General features: G+C 34.8%; 1 protein-coding gene across 1 annotated transcript in view; it reads right to left on the bottom strand.

Moving 5' to 3' along the window:
• The window catches only part of LOC129738781 (uncharacterized), a 117,877-nt gene extending 104,936 nt beyond the window's left edge, over window positions 1–12,941 (bottom strand). The window contains exon 1 of the mRNA XM_055730075.1: window positions 12,451–12,941. The gene's annotated coding sequence lies outside the window, so the exon portion shown is untranslated. The remainder of the gene's footprint in view (window positions 1–12,450) is intronic.
• Window positions 12,942–16,103: the final 3,162 nt, after the last annotated feature.

Genomic DNA, 16,103 nt, shown 5'->3' with positions numbered 1-16,103 from the left:
TCATCCATATTATCTGTTCACTGTTTTAACGATATTGACGTAATCATACTTTGGATTAAGATAAAAATTGGCACACGAAAGTTTTCAGGGATGGATAATCGATTTCAGGTATCAAATTTGGTGTAAGGGATCAGAGAAAGGATCGTCCATATCACCTGTTCACTTTTTTTTGCTATACTGACGTTATTTTACATTGCGTTGCAATGAAAATTCACACATGTGGGTTTTAAAAGTAAGGCATCCGATTTCAGGTATCAAATTTTGTAAAAGGAGTCGGCCAAAGGGGTCGTCCAAATTACGGGTTTTTTTTTGTAATATTTGCGTTATTATCTACCGGATTAAGATGAAAACTAGCACACGGGTGATTTAAGGACAAACAATTGATTCCAACTATCCTATATAAGGGCAGGGGTCGGCTATATTGGTGTAAAGGGTCTGCAAAAGGGGTCGTCCATATTCACTTGTGGTTTTTAGATACGGGCGATTTTATGGATGTAAAAATTAATGCACGGATTTTTTTTTAGGTGAGACGAATTGATCCATATTGTGAAATTTTCAGTTAAAAGTTCATGCACAGGATCGATGAGTTTGGGGGTGGTTTTCCAATTTTTCAATAAAAATACTGTTTATAAAAGGTACTTTTTGTTCAGTGTAGAGAATATTTTGCTTCGTTTGGAATACATCATTTTATTTTATCACATTTTTATGATTGCTTGCGAAACGAAGTTCGTACGGGATCAGCTAGTAATAAATAAATAAATTCTCTGGTAGTTTAATTAATACAACTTCAAACAGAAGAGTAGAGGATGAGCAGGTTTGGTCAAGTGGTTAGCGGGGAGATTTCTTTGCAATCTAGAGGGCCGCGGATCAATTTTCAAAGTGAGGCACACTTCAATTGTGATAATAAAAAGGTTTAAAATCAACGAAATGAACGGGTAGATCGACAATCTAGCCATCTGTCATCTGTTTGTCAGAGCAATCTATCAACCGTGATTTTTTTTTTCAACGCGTAAAAGATTTTTGATTCCCTTAAGGGCTGCATAGAATTCTCTCCAGCAACTGAAATGAACTTCGAAGTCTCTTTAAGAACTTAAATTTTGGGCTGATTAGCATTCTCTAGAAACACCTGCAAAAGCTTATTTAGCTTCTATGGTACCTCTTTAAGGAACTTGAAGGAACTGTTCTACTTGTTTCGACCTCTTTCGAACAAACAAACTTCATTGAACAGACTTTTTGTTTAAAATCACCGGCAAACAACCACGGCAAGCTGCCCGGCTGTAAACAGCTGTGCGTGTGTATGTAAGCAGACAGTAGGAAAGCAGTGCTCTGGGGCCGTAGTTCCACCTCTTCGTGGTTCAGGGCGGAAACGTGTCTGCAAGTCCCGGCGACTGCAGATGTACGACTAAGATCTCACGAAACCCACTTGAAGCCGTCGACAGGCACAGTGTTGTATTGGAGGTGTTAAGGCTCAACACGCGTATCGGGATCTGATAAGTACGGTCGACAGCTCGAATTGCGCCTTGGACCCGTTTACCCACAAATTGAGTAGTTGCGAAGAGTGGTGACTCAACACTAAAGGTTTCGCAGGAGTCTGAGTTTTACACGTGGTTCATGAGGTCTTGTGCCCTGACTCGCGTGTGCGACCAGAAAAAGTGTCGTCGAAAACTCGTTTTGTGTGTTCGGGACTTCCTGGACTGGATTCCCAAACTAGCAGTTGCGCTAAAATGTAGACTTCTTGCAACACGGTGAGATATCGGGTCTTAACTCGTTAGAGAAAAGGTTGGGCATCAAGTCTTGTTGAAATGAGGTCGTCTGCTGATAAGAAGAATCGGAAACGAGTATTGCTTTGGAGCTCTTTAGAGCAAAAGACCTCCCACTATTGAAGCAAAGTGTGTTAAACAGTTCGAGGTGGGAACAAAGTTCAGTTGCCTCAGGTGGACTTTAGGGCGTAGAAAGTACAATGTTACTTGTAACATTGTATAATGAGTCATCCAATTGCATCCATGGACCCAGAGTAGCAAACTGGAAAGACGCGGTGGCTCGCCGTACCTTGGAATGCAATCCGTAAAAAGGATATATCTCCCGGGTAATCAACTAATAAAATAAAAAGGCAGTAGGAAAGCAAGAAACAGTTTCTCGTTTCCAATTACCATAAGACAATACTGGCATTTCCCCGGCCAAATACCAGAAAGCCAGCAGATTGGGCGTGGCAGATAGATTATGACAATCAACCCTCTTTTACCAAATGGTTCAGGTAGTACACTGGTAAAGCAATTTCATTTCCTTGTTTCTGCAATGAACTACCCAATACGATGAAAATATCATGAAATGATCCTTGTTTCGCTTGAACGTAGTACTCATGCAACATTTTGCTTGGACGTTCGAGTCTTTCTGCCAGAAGTGCTTTTCCAATCACATCATCTTTGGTATAATGCATGTTTATCATAGAGTAAGCGCTGAGCGGCATTAAAATATTGTAACTTTTTCTTTGGGTCTGGCACTGGCATCTGAATTTCGCATTGTGAGGATCCTTACACGCAAAATTACTTAGAAACCATTTGGGTTGTATCCTATCGATTCTACGTGAGTCTTGTATTCCCACCAAGGAATATTTAAATAAGGTAAATAGTGTCGAGAGCCATATTGGATTTTTTGTGACGTCACAAAAACGATTGTATCGAAAATTTATACAGAAATATTTAAAAAAAAAACATGTTGTAGAACGCAAATGAATTCCGATTCCTTCCTTATTGTGTTGTAATGCCTCTAATTGATTATGTTATGAAGTTGTTTTGCCCTTAAAGATTGAATGTACATTTTCTTATTTTATTTTTCGATGCAGTGTCATCTTGAAGCTAAAAAGTGGTAAAATGAAAAAAAGGAGCTTTTAAAAGATCTAACTGGTAATTTTCGAGTGTTGAACTCAAAAGATTGAAATCAACTCACTCACTCACTAAAAATTTACGTAAATTGTAGGTGAGTCCCATGAAGTACGAATTCTTACAAAGGACGCGTTTACTTATTGATTTCGTAGCATCTACTTGTAAATCAGTTGGATAAAAATAATGTTGTTTTTCACGTAGCCACTATGTTCAGATTATTTTGCTTACACGCCTCCAAACCTACCAGAATTATTGTCATCAAATTGTCATTCTTTCACCATAATTACATAAAGAAACTTATTCTTATTAGATCATCAACCATGTAACGTCTTGTTCAACTTTCTGATCTGCAAACAAAAAGTTATGTATGTGTGATTAAAGTTCATAAGTTTAGATCTATTACGTTGGAGTGTGTATGCAAAATATTTGACATTTTCACCCTCTTCAACGTCTCAAGCCCATACTAATTTTTCATTCATAAGGCAAATCTAGTTCCACAAACAGCTACAATGCACAGAGACACAATATAGGTAACAGGGAAACTTTCAAGATGATACGTTTAATAATGCATTATGCATTTAGAACTTAAGATAGTGATAAGCTATAAATTTGATGAATTTTATAGCTTTTATGTAATTGTTCAAATCTTAAAAAATTATTAAATATTTCATACAAAAAGTTATACTTTTTTATGTAATTGAGTTTGGAGAGTATTTCCAGTAGCCGCACATTAACCCAGATGATGCCGGAACCTTCAATCATTTTTGTTGAGTATTTACATTTCGGTTAACTCATTTTCACCAAATTAAAATGCCATACTGGGCCGGGCGGCTGCCCGTTTGTCTGCTGATGAGATGCATAAATTACCGACAAAGGTGGGTTCAATCACGGCACGATCCAGTCGCTCGGTCGAGCGATGGCGGCGCCTCAGAAATATTTTTCGTTTAGTTGTTTTTTTCGCTGTTGACCCGATCAAAATTCCCACGTACTTCGTATGGGTATAGGAGGTACAAAAATATACCTATATCGACCGACATATGATCACATGGGAAAATTCACAACATAATAACCGCAAATTGGACCTTCTCCCCCCGGTTCGTTTATCCATCCGTCCATCCGAGAGACAACATCGGAACGGAACATTGAGAATGCCACCTTCGGCATTGTTCGAGCAACAAAAACCGCACGATCATTCCACTTCCACTTCACTCGACTTCCTCGAAGAACGTGATTCTCTGGCTCGATCGGTAGCAGCAATCCAATGATGATGGCTACTACAGGCCGGCTACACGTGATCATCATCGTACAATCACTCGGAGCTGAGGAGGATTCTAATCTCGGATGATCCGCCTGCATGCCGGTGAATGGGTGAGAACTGATGAGAACAACTTTTATTGACAATGACACACCCCCCGTTTAAAAGACCCTGGGATCATCAGTGCGATCAATGTCGGGGATGAGCTGCTTCGGGAAGGCCAATTTGCTGCTGAGCTATAAGAGATTGTATCGGGTGATTGTGATTGGGGAGGAAGTCATGGCGATGCGATGGGTGGTAAAGAATGGCGAAGATAAAAAAATGGAAAAAATAAAAAACAAAGGTTGGAGTTCGACCGGATCTTGGAAGTTGTGGTGAGTCATCATTGGAAGCGCTGGTTTTTTGAGGAAAAGGTTCATCAGTACAATTCTATATTTAGATTAAAGGAAGTAAATAAAAATTGAAGTTCCTATTACATTGTCTATTTATTTTTCTTGTTTTATTGTTTTGAAAACCATCTGACATAGTTATCTTAATGATATTCTTAATTTAAGGTTACTTAAATATAATTCACGGAAGATGATGTTTCTAATTATTATTTCTCAATTCGTTACTTAAGGGGGGGGGGGGGGGGGTAGGGTCTAACACTTTCAAAAAATCGATTTTTTTTATTTTTTTATTTTCTTATTGTAAAACATTTCAAGAATGTTGTGTCAAATTTTCAAGTCAATTGAAGCAAAACTGTAGAAATTATAGGTCTTTATCTCCTCCTATCTAATACTGCAAGAAAGCAAGAGCAGAAACTTCAAACGCGTTTTTCTCGAAAGCACATTTTAAAAGTCCGTGGACATCGTCATTTGAAAACTACTTATCCGATTCTTTTCAAATTTTGAACATATTTTCTACATATAAAATACCAGACCCCAACGTTTTTCTTTTTTTTTTTTACTTTGGGGAGATTTAACAGATAAAAAATGGCGTTTTTTTTCGTGAAAAATCGTAGTTTTTACTTTAAACAGCCACAAAAATTTCATAAAAAAATTAAGTTAAATAAAAACGTTGGGGTCCAGAAAAACATCTATTAAAAATATTTTCAGATGATTCTGTGCTGAGATACAGTGTCCACCGCAAATCCTGTTTTCTTAAAGGCATCCTCGAAAGTGCTCCGTCACCGGCTCATTTTTCAATATTTTTCTACGAAAAAATTACTAAATGTTCTTTTAACAATGCTTTGTATAATGCAATAGATTTGAATACATTTGTTTGAACGATAGCTCTAGAAAAAAAATCGTGAAAATGATGTTTTTTTTACCCGTTAGACCCTACCAATTATCTTTTGTAAAATCAGGAGCCTTTTTTCCCAATAAAATGTTAAAATCGACTTTTTTTTATTTGGCTGAAAAAAAAACCTGTGCAAAATATCAGCAGATTAGTAGAGAAGAGTGGGGTATCTTGGCCACTTTTTTTCTTTGCTCCATACCTTCATTATTATATTAGATAAAATGAAAAGTAGAAATGGTATGTAGGGAAGATAATTGCCACCTTAAGAAAAACGCTTATTTAACCATACAAACTTCTTATATTAACTGATTTGCATCTCTGGATCGTGTTAGGCACTGAAGAAGTACATTTCGTATCCGGTCGGAAGTTTAAAGGTTGATAGTAACGTTGAAAAATGCATTTTCACCCTCCAAAGCTGTTCGCATAATATCCGTTTCGAGAAATTTAACCTGTAGTTTGTTGTCGTTCCCGTGGACGCAAATGCTGACCGATTTTGATAATATTAGATTCATTACAGAGAACAGAGTTCGGCCTGGAGCTCAAACCTTTACATTCGCCATTATCCGTACAAATAAGTTGAGCTGATTTTTTGTGCTGGGTTTTTACTATCAGTAAACGGTTCCAAGAACAGATTACGTAAACACAAACATTAAAATTTTTAATTGTATAAATATTGTTAAAATTGATTAATAAACTTTAGTCAATCTAATTGTTGGACAAAAACTCATTCAGTCAGAGATTTTGTTTAAATTTACGGGAATCAATATTTTTTTTTGATAAATTTTTACATGTCGCGCTCAACATTTTTGATAGCAATACGTGAGCCAGTAATTTATCACTAAATCAATTATTACAATAATCCAGCTTTAGCCAAAATTCTGTAATTAATTGAATATGATCAATTGATTTATGATACCTACTGCATGGTTTCAAGGAATAAGAAAATAAAATATTTGTCTTATAAAGTCTAAACATCTTTACCTAGGTTTATTGTACTTCAACTATCAGCACAGCAAGTTTAACGATACACATTAGTGAAATTTCTGTGAAAATAACAAAATCATTAGACACAGTTACTCACTCCAAAGATGTTTTGGGCGTACTTCATTGAATAAAACTATATAAAAGCAACCGTAGTTGAATTAAAAGCAATCTTTCTATTGCTATGTAACATCCATTGCTCGAATTGTGAACAGTAAAATTTAGGAGCTTAATTTTGAGTTTGACAGGCATACTCAAAACTAAGTTCGACAACCGAACTCCAATTTGAACTTTTTTTATGCCTTTGTTCGCAGCCACCAAAAATGCAGTTCGGCAAAATGGCTCAAGTGGGATTAGTTTTGAGTTCGCAGTTTGAACTTCGTTTTCAACCATCGCAAGGTGGAAAAATTGAACTCAACTTAAATTTCGTAGAATCGAACTATGTTTTGAACCACGGTCAAACTTAATTTTGAGTACCAAAAACGGAGCGTGCAGCAATCAAAAAAATGTATACATTTTTTCACACGCTGGCATTTTTTTTTCTCATGAAAATCGATATTAACTGATCATACATCCTGAATGTGGCGCAATTATCGGTCAAATTTCAACAGTTTTAGAATAACCGACAATTCAAATTCTTACACATGGATTCAATATAGTTTTATTCGGGGCCCAATGTCTGTTCTCTGTGGATTCATTGTGTAGGTAATTTATTCTTGTTTTTCAATGTATCAAAATTAAGTACATTTGTTCAACCAAGTTATATGTAATTGGTTCCGAATGAAAAAAAGTCCGAAAAAATCAATTTTAATAGTTTATAATTTCTGATAGTTTTGAGGTTGCCGCCGATCGGGGCCTAGAGAATACTAGGTGGTATGAATAAGAAAATAGCAATTGCTTCGATAGCTTTTACTTAGCTCGAACTTTAGAATGGCAAAATTTGAAAGCATTTTCTCAGCTAGATATGAAAAAGCAGAGTAGGACATTTACTTTCAACCTGCTCCGGATTAAAAATATGCATGCCATTCGAAGAAATCGACTAACAAAACTGCTCGAAAATAGCAAAAGCAATAACTAGAGCTTTATTCATATCAGCCAATGTTTAAGTCTTCTAAGCCAGAGGTCATGAGATCGAGTCTCGGACACATACATAGAACTATTTCTGTGGGCTAGTGGTTTATGCATTTGTAAGAAGCAAGCATTATATCATTGAAAGATGTACGCTTTAGTCTTAAGTAGAATATAGATCTCTTCAAAGAAACATGAAGTTTCACTGAAATTCTATATGTGTGTTAATATTGTTTATGTATTTGAGTGTTTCTTTGATTTTTTTTTCAATTGTGAAGAATACTTCTATCCGATGGAAGAATACATCCATTGCTAAGAAAAAAAAAATATATCCAGTGCTGGCTTTGCTTCGCTGTATCTCATTTCTCAATAAGCCGATTTTCTAAACTCAAATTTTAATTTTTCTGTTAATTTAATTCTTATTTTCATAGAACACACCTGGTCTCTAAAACATCACAGTTCTTAAGTATATTTGAATGATTATAAGGATGCATGGAATCAGCGCTTCGGGACAACCCGAACAGCTTTGGAAGATTACACACGTTTGCCAAAAGCTTAAAATCAATCACTGTGTGGGGCAAGTTGAAAACGCACGGTGGAAATAAAAGCACCATTGATCGGAGCACGAGAGGCATTTTCTGCCGTAAAACCGAGCAGCGAATTCAACTCGATGAAGTCAACTCAATTATAAAGCTTACAGCTTGACTAATTTCTTCTGACGATTTGGCCTACTGATATGGTGCTGGAGAAACAACTCAGAGGCAAGAGTTCGATTCCTGGTCGAAGTAATTTTTTTTTGTTCATTTACCATTCATGGTTGATGCACTTTGCATCATGCGGTGAGCCGTAGCATCCATCAAACAAAGCAACAGCCCGGAATAATCCTGACGTCTCACTCCGCTGAGCGTTGAAATAAAACCTAGTTGCCAAAACCCGAGCTTTACGACAAAGTCCTGACAGAGTACGACGACTGTGTTTTGATAGACAATAAAACAAACGTTAAAATGGACTTTGACGAAACCCATCAGATATTTTCAGATATTTTACGGGCAAGGGGAATACTCTAGGTAGGTTCAAATTGAGTTGATGATTTGGTAATCAAACTGTAGGTGCTGGAAGAAGACAAAAATTTTCATCACAGGAGCAACCATAACTGGAAAAGTTTCCAGGATGGAGTGTCTTCAAGATAAACATTTTTTCTGGGTTTTCCACTTATTCAGTCACATAAACACCCCGTGAAGCTTTGACCTGATCTATATAGCTAGCTGCTGGGATGTATTTGAATGGTACAAGCAGAAAAATATTTGAATGGTACAAGCAGAAAAACAACACGGTTTCGTCCCATCAAAATATATTGGTAAAACGTCAAGGGTAAATTGAAAAAGTGTGGCAAATCAATCATAACATCACCTGATATTGCGAAGTGGTTGAAAAATGGCCAATACGGTTGATTTTGAAACTGTGCAGAAGCTGAAGGGTCGACGAAAAGTTAAAAAAAATCATAAAAACATTTTATATGTATTTTTTCCTAATAGATTAATTCCTCCCTCCTAAGCCATCCAAATGAAATTTTCAGTTAATTTACTGAGTCCAGAAAGGTTTTTTTTAAATAAGTGTTGACAAATTTATTAGAATATTTGCTCGCCTCTAGCTGAGTTTCATTCCATATCACTCTTAGATCTACAGTCTGGACTAAGGGCTTCTCATTTTTCGATTAAATATTATATTGAAAAATCGTTACCACTTATTTTAAAGCAAATTCCATTATATGCATCGATTTTGCTTGTGTATGAAGTAAAGGTTTGCTAAAGTGCCAGTGAAAAAAATGCTATGAATCTTGTCTTTCAAAACCCATTCTTTGTCCTTAAAAGATGTTTTTCTTAGGAAGTGTATACAAGTTCAGAATTACAAACAAACTGTTTTAGCTTTACAATTTATTCATGAAATCCCAATTTGACAGGTATTTAATACTCGAGCCAGTCAACCAAATTAGCAAAAAAGTAGAAACCTCAACATTCACTATGATTATTTGAAAAAATGGAATAAACATGTCTTGAAACATATTCTGCAGATAAAAACATTCTTTAAAAAAAATCAATTACAATCTTTCAAACTTTTTATTAATGTTTTTGGTTCTTGAAGCTCAGTTCCACATTTTAAAGGATTTTAATAAAGCATAGCCTTTATTAGATGAAAAAATTTTCAAATTGCATTGTATTTGTTTTCATAAAGTTCCTTTCAAAATGGTAAAATAATAATCTCTTTTATACATAACCAGCATTGATTTTTAAATTAATTTTTCAAATTTTAAAGTCTGCTTTCCGATTGCAAATTTTAAAATTCAAAGACAAAATGACATTTTTATATTAGAATATTCAGATTTAGTCTTAAAAAAAATCTTAATTTTAGAATATTTGAATTATGATGAACCTGCGATTAAAAATATAAATTAGCATTAGTTTTTTTTAAAACTCCTTTTTCGAATAGATTATGATTTTCAAAAATCATTTATGAAAAGTGAGAAAAACTATTCGAAAAACATAGCTAATTTTAGGTTTAATTTTGATCTGTAATGATTTCTTAATTTGTGTTTTCTTTATAATTTCAATGTATGAAACCAAATTTGGAATTATTTCTTGTTTACCAGTTTTTTATTGCTCATTAAATTATTTAAATTTTCGAAACTTTAAGTTTTAAAAATGAATTGAACGAAAATGATTTATTTCAAATACAAAATGTAATTATCTTAAATTCCGAAAATAAACTTTTTTACACTTTATTTTAATATCAGGGAGAATTTTATTTAAAAAAGTCACCTCTGACTTCGATCACTGAACATATTAAGAATAGAAAAATCTTCTTTCTTTCCAATCTGAAATCGATTGCCCAAGGCAACAAAATTCACATTTTTGCTATATGCAAAGCAAATTTTGAATAAATCCGCGGCGCTGATCCCAAATAAATGTATATTTTTTTCCTGTCTGCTCATGTTCCGAGATGATTTTTGAAAAAAAAAAAAAGAAAAATTTAATAAATAAACATTTGCAAGGTTTCGAAAATAAAGGCTTCAATTCAATAATAAAGTTTCTTGAATACCGCGTTTTTTTTATTTCTGAGAAAACAGTGAGGTATTTAATGTTGACATTTTTTTTTCCAATTTCCAATTTTGTTGTGGTGACATTTTTTTCCAATTCTGCGTAATATAAGCGAGAATTTAAACGATTTTGAATAATTTAAACGAATGGAATCTTTAAAGTTTCTTAAAGCATAATTCAAATCGTTTTGTACCTTCATCCAAGTTGTGTAATGAGCCATCAAATACTCAAAAAGACTTTCTTGAATGATCTCAGAAATAGTAGTAAACCCATTTATTAAAATTTCTATAAAAAGTAGAATTTCATTTGTTCTAAGCGTTGAAAATCGGGAGCAAAAATATCTAGAAAAGATCTGAATTCTAGATTAGCTGAAGAATAGTAAATAGATTCAAAATCTGTATTTTTTTCATGTAGGTTGTTTATTTAATTAGTCGATTTTATTCAGAACTGATAAATTTTGAATGAGATATTTGAACCAAACTTAAACTCTTATTATTTCGGATGAAACTTTTATTCCTTATTTAAATTTTTTGTGCACTGAGTTTTCCGCATTTTGTTTTAATCCTGGTGTGTACGAAATTTCAACTTGGATAATAATTTCGTATTCTTTTTATGAAGTTCCTGGAATATTGAAATAAGTGCTGCTTTGAATGATTGTTTAAGCAATTTCTATCTAAAAATAAGGATTTTTTTTAATTTCAAATAAATTGTCAAATATGGATTAGAAACTTTCAGTCTGTTTTTTATATACATTTAATATCATTTCTAAAGAAATATTTCAATTTTCCATTCCTTTTATTTTTTTCTTATTTGATTTTTATTTTTTTTTTTAATTTAAATGATGGATTTGAGTAGCAAAATGGTTTTGGGCATTAATTTCCTTTTCCAATAATCGTTCACGGTAGTGTTATTATTGATATTATTGTCCATTAAATTTGAAATTCGAAACACCCCACCCTCTGGGCGAGTCCTTTCTTTTTGTTGTAAACTTTTCCCACTTATGTTTTAACGGAAAATTGAAGTGTTGAAGCTGAATATTGTCTGATAAACATATTTGAGTTACCTTACGGGGTTTACAAAACTTTGAAAATTTAAAAATCGGTTGAAAAAAAAGAGATACAATGGTTCTAGTCAGGAGTGTCAAGTTGACACTCCAGGAACTCTAACGGGTAAAAATTTCTGGGATAGATAAGAGTTAAACATGCATCACTTTCGGAATTTTATTTTTAAAGGCATTTCCATACACTTTAAACGTTCCTCAGCATATATTTTTTTTAACTAGAAAACAAGTTTGCTGTGACATTTAGTGTTTTTTTTCAATTCGTGATACATTTTTTCAAAAAAAAAAAATTAACGTTTGTTAACGATATTTTGAACCCATTTTTGAAATCATTTATCATTGATCTTTAATTATTCGAATCTTACATATAAATACTGTTTGATACTTGAGACCTTTCAAACACTTTTAAGTTATAATTTTGAGGCTCTTTGAGTTTTGTTAAAATTAGCCAGTCAGATTTGATGTTAATGTACATTCATATAAATAGAGACTGGAAGCAAACATGAAATTTTCATTAAAAATGGGCTGGTTTCGGCCAGGCCAAATTGAACGTCGTGAAAAAAAATTTCAACCTGCAGATTTAGAAACCCATGCAATGCGAGATCTAAGATCGAAAATGATTCACTACGATGTATTTCTTGGATAAAAAAAATACTGATTCTGGTTGATAAAATGCACCGATTTTGTTTATTTTTTTGAATATTGGACATCAACTTAAGAATCTCGAAAAAGCTCTGATGACGTTCAGTTCGGTCTGGTCGATTAATGATCGATTGAACTTGAAATCGTAATTTATTTCAAGGGCCTGTTTGTAATTTGTGTAATTACCTGTTTATAATTCCAAAAACGTTGACCACTGAAATCGACGAGTGTTCAGTCAAATTGATGAATGTTGGTTTCCAAAACATCAGCTTCCGGAATCGAATCCCTAGAATAGTTGCACTTTTTCAACAACGCCAAATCTAAACCCCCAATTCGTCGGGTTTCCAGCTATCACAATCGTTGAAATCTTTAGTAACATCAACACTCAGAAACACTAATTCCAGCGGCTACTGCTCCACACTCTCGTTTAATTCAATTCAGCACCGATTGAGATCTCCCTTGTAATTCAGCTGGTTGGTACCGAAAATAATTCGAATCACTGTCGCAACGAAGTAGGCGCACAAGAGGTTTTTGGCCACTTTTCCACGGTGTGCTGCAAAATTGTGAAAACACAACAAACAACTTCGCGCTGCCGCCGCGTACCGGAACGAACAAAAGACTAACTATACCGAAATTTGCCGTTTTTGGGGACCAGCCCAACCGTCGTCGTCGAACATGTGTACGAAACTGAGGCAAGGTGTAGAGAAAAACACCAGAACAGCGCAGAGTCCGCCAATTTCCATCAGCAGCGGGCAGCAACAATCATCATAATAACAATTCCACCAGCACGACGATCATCATCGAAAGCGAACCACCGTCATCGATCGTCATTCGTCATCAATTCGGTCTTCTTCGTCGCCGGCCGACGATGATCGCTCGTTTGGTTTTCGGCCCGCACAAAGGAGGGCCACCCCCCCGAATGATGATTGTTTTCCAAAGGGGGAGAGGGAGCACCGGTCGGTTTGGTAGGCCGAAAAGGTATTCATAGTTAAGGAGGCCCCCGAACGTCAGTCCGCAGCAGTCGTTGGTTGGATGATACCCACGATCATAGGGTAAGTGGCTAAGTAAATGGTGTAGAGATAGCATTGGATAGCGCTGCTATGATGAGCGAGCAATGTAAGCGACGAATTACTATGGGTGACTGTAATTTGGAGCCCCCCATCATCATCAGCCAGCAGTCGAACTTTTGCTCTTCTTTTAGGATGGATGCCGAATTCAGCATCGAATCGAAAGCAGCGTGCCGCATACGACGACAGAAGCAGAATTGCAATGTTAAACAGCTTGGCGCCAATTGAAATGCACATGGCATGGCAGCAGCAGGGCTCACCGGTGCAATACCCGAATTGCTTGCTGCAACTGCTGACCGTTTGCCAAATTGTTACTGTTTTGATGGTCGGTGGTGAAAGGCACTGAACTTGTTTTTCATAGAAATTAAAATCAAATTATAGATCAGGATTCCGATGTAAAAAAGGAACACAAAAAATGACGAAAATTAAAATAATTTATTGAAAATTATCTTTATATATATATCTTTATATATAAAAATGAATGTTTGTCTGTCTGTCTGTTCCCTATACACTCGGAAACTACTGAACCGATCATCGTCAAAATTGCCATCTGAGGGTTTTTGGGACCGGAGATGGTTTCTATAATAGATAAAACCCAATCCAACTTAAGGGAAGGGGGCTGCCATACAAAATTTGTAGTTTTTCGAAACAAATTAAAGTCATGACATCCATTTTCTCGAGGTTTTTTTCCTTTGGGCGGTTTGTTTTTCGTCTCCATGGTCGAGGCGTCGCGAGCCAACGTCGCGAGATGATAGTAACCATGACATAGCATACTGATCAGTGGGAATATCTTGGCGAGTATTTCTCATCCAAGCATATTTTCAGTGCAAGGGGTGGCGATATGAAGCCTTGATATAATTTTTTTCTACTAGATTCCTAGCTCATTCGTACAGCACATGGTTATGAATGACGCCTAGATGTGATCCAGATTGACATTTTGCCGATCGAATAAAACATACACATTATTTTTGCCAATATCTGAAATTGAAAAGTCATGGCATCCATTTTTAGAGATTTTCTTTTCTTCTAGGGGTTTGTTTATCGTCTCTATGGTCAAGCAAACGTCGTCGCAAGTGGATAGTAACCAAAGCATACTGTTCATTGATCGCTGGAAAAATTTAACAATTGGGCACCTGTTTCTCAACCAAGTCTATATTTCTTATGCACGTGGGGGCGATATGCAACCTAGATATGTTTTTTCTTGCCTAATTGTACACAGCACGTGGGAATAAATGACGCCTAGATGTGACACGGATTAGTATTTTATCAATCGAATCAAAAGCAATTGAAAGATTTGCAAAAATACTTCTATATTTTTTGTCCATATAGCGTTTGTTGTCTAAAAAATATAAATTTAGTTCTGATGCTAATGAAATAATGGTATGACACGTTGCGGAGAATTGAAAAAAAAAATTATGAAAGTAAAGAATTTACATACAATTTTTTAACCTATTTTGCCTACAAGGTTATTTTTGAATCATATTGATAACAGAAATATGAATAAGATGTTTTCTACAAAGGTAGATCGGAAACATTTTGTTGTACATGTAAAAATGTATTGAACTGAAAAAGAAGATAAAAAATCCAATCCGACACATGAACTGATCAAGAGCCTTTTATTCGAATTAGATAAGATAGGACTGACGTGTTCATATGTGAAAAGTATCAGTGAAATAAACTGATTTTTATTGACCATAAAAGAGTCAAGTCATTTTCGAAAGACTTTTTATTCAAGGAACACATAGAGCATGTTCAAACGTTCAACTTTTCTCTGTTACAAAAAAATAAAAAAATATGTTTTCTTCTAAAAATTGTTACTTCGGCCCAAATACACAACTGAAATGAATTTAGAAATGAAAATGGGAGCTTATTATTTTAAATAATTCTGAGAAAAACATCGTACTTTTTGCTTACATACCAATTCAAGTATGTACTTAACATGAAAAGTGTTTTTGTGTTACATGGCTGCATAAAAGAGACTTTTGATCCGCTTCTTTTTTGAAAAGTGAGACTTTAGAACTGATATTCAACTGGGAGCAAAATTTTAATGAGATATTTTTAGTATACCCTTAAAGTGTTAAAAACAATATTCCCTCCTGTCAACTTACACGATGGGGCAAGGGCAAACGTCGAACTTTTAAGAAATTCATCTTCAAAATGATTCAATATGTTGGAAAGGCCAGAAGGGGTATTCTGAATGTTGAAACGGAAGCGGATATTAAATTTTTTTAAATGTCTTTGTAATGAAGGTCATTTGCTTTGAACAGCATTCGTTAAAAGTGGAGTAACAAACATACATTTATACTGCAGGAATACTGCAGATATATGTACCTATCAATGAAACTTGATAAAACAAACAAACAGAAGTACGTATTAAATCCATTTTAAAGCCATAAATGTCTCATATACACGAGTTTGGCATATGGCGAAACATTTTTTAAAATAATTTTGGCGCAAAAAGGATAGATATTTAAACTGCTTCGAAGGGCGAGGATGGTGAAAAAAAACTGCTTCGAAGGGCGAGGATGGTGAAAAAAGGTTATTAAAAATTCTTTTCATCGTTTTTTTCAAATTTCTTAAGCTTATTTTTTCAACTCCAAAAATCTAATCAGGAGCTGGAAGGGCTCATAATACAGAATATTAGGAATATACTCAAAAAACTGTTCCGATTCACGCTATTGATCGGTTTTCTAAATTTCTCCATAAAGTACAATGCGAATCTTTTTCTTTCAATTAGAAATTTATGTAAACTCGAGCCGGGTAAATCAGCCT

The sequence above is a fragment of the Uranotaenia lowii genome, chromosome 1 (assembly GCF_029784155.1).
Source record: "Uranotaenia lowii strain MFRU-FL chromosome 1, ASM2978415v1, whole genome shotgun sequence".
Lineage (NCBI taxonomy): Eukaryota > Metazoa > Arthropoda > Insecta > Diptera > Culicidae > Uranotaenia > Uranotaenia lowii.
Note: the sequence above shows the minus strand (reverse complement) of the source record. Positions and strands in the feature narration are given on the sequence as shown.